Genomic DNA, 1,087 nt, shown 5'->3' with positions numbered 1-1,087 from the left:
TTTTTTCCCCCATCTCGTTTGTTCTCCATTCCGATTCTTTCACTGATTCTATTTCCCAGGTGCCCATCCTGGATGCTGGGAGAATCCCGATGAAGTTGTAATTGGTCTCAGCCCCCAGAGAGCTCCGTTATGAGAGGAGACTAAAAACTGCCACTTACCAAGTGCCTCTCAGGTGCCAGTTCCCATGTTTTTCCTGTATTGTCTGACCTAGTCTTTGTAGCGACCGGGTGAGGCAGGTGTTCCTGGCTCACGTCATGGATGAGGAGCCTGAAGCCCGGAGATGGAATGACTTTCTCGAAGCCCTCGAGCTGATGAGAGGTGGGGGAGATTGTCGGCCCCACACCTGTGGGCCCCTGAGGCCTGTATTGTCAGCTGGGTTGTTGTGCTGCGTCCCTGATGGGCAGACGGACTGTGACAGCGTGGGAGGCTCTGTGCTGGAGAAGCGCAGGGCGTCGTGGGAGAACACAGAAGAGTCACTTGACCCAGTATTGGGGGAGGGGGAGTCTGATAAGGTGTCAAACAGAGTGACAGCGGAGGGGATTATGTTGGGGGGGGGCGTGGCAGGAACCATGCCATGTGGTTCAAAGAACAGTGTGCCCAGATCCTGGAGGTTTCAGAGAGACTGGATGCCTGTCCTGTGTGAGGACGTAGGACCAGTTCCGTCTGGCTGGGGGAGAGAGCGAGCCCAGAGGTAAGGAACGAGCCTGATAGGGAAGGGTCTTGCACTTCCTGCTCAGGAGAACGCTCTGTCCTCAGTGCATCAGAAAGCCATTGAAGAGTTGTGAGTAGGGGCGTGAACAAGATTTTCATTGGAGAAGTCTCCCTCCGAGCCCCTGGTCAGGACTGAGGGGCGTGGGGGGAACGTGGCCATGACCCTGGCGTGGGGAGGCCCTGTCTGGACGCTTCTGCAGTCGTCTGAGCCGGGGCGCTGTTACTCGGGTAATGGCGGTGGGGATGGGGAGAAGTCGATGGGTCCGAGGGAAGTGTAGCCTGTGGAATTGTTAGTCCATGATGGTTGGCCGCATAGAGGCGATGAGAGAAAGCGAGGAACTCAGGGTAACACCTGGGATTCTTGGGTGGGTGGGTG

At 56.7% G+C, this 1,087-nt stretch overlaps 1 protein-coding gene across 2 annotated transcripts in view; it reads left to right on the top strand.

Annotated features, from left to right (window-relative positions):
- The window catches only part of PDPR (pyruvate dehydrogenase phosphatase regulatory subunit), a 42,128-nt gene that overhangs the window by 1,277 nt on the left and 39,764 nt on the right, over positions 1 to 1,087 (top strand). Inside the window, exon 2 of one of the 2 annotated variants that reach the window (XM_029924111.1) lies at positions 60 to 172. The exons of the other annotated variant lie outside the window; for it this stretch is intronic. The gene's annotated coding sequence lies outside the window, so the exon portion shown is untranslated. The remainder of the gene's footprint in view (positions 1 to 59; positions 173 to 1,087) is intronic. 2 annotated transcript variants of the gene reach the window in all.

Source organism: Suricata suricatta, chromosome 16 (assembly GCF_006229205.1).
Source record: "Suricata suricatta isolate VVHF042 chromosome 16, meerkat_22Aug2017_6uvM2_HiC, whole genome shotgun sequence".
Classification (NCBI taxonomy): Eukaryota; Metazoa; Chordata; class Mammalia; order Carnivora; family Herpestidae; genus Suricata; species Suricata suricatta.
The sequence above is the reverse complement of the archived record's forward strand: the minus strand, read 5'-3'. Positions and strand labels throughout refer to the sequence as shown.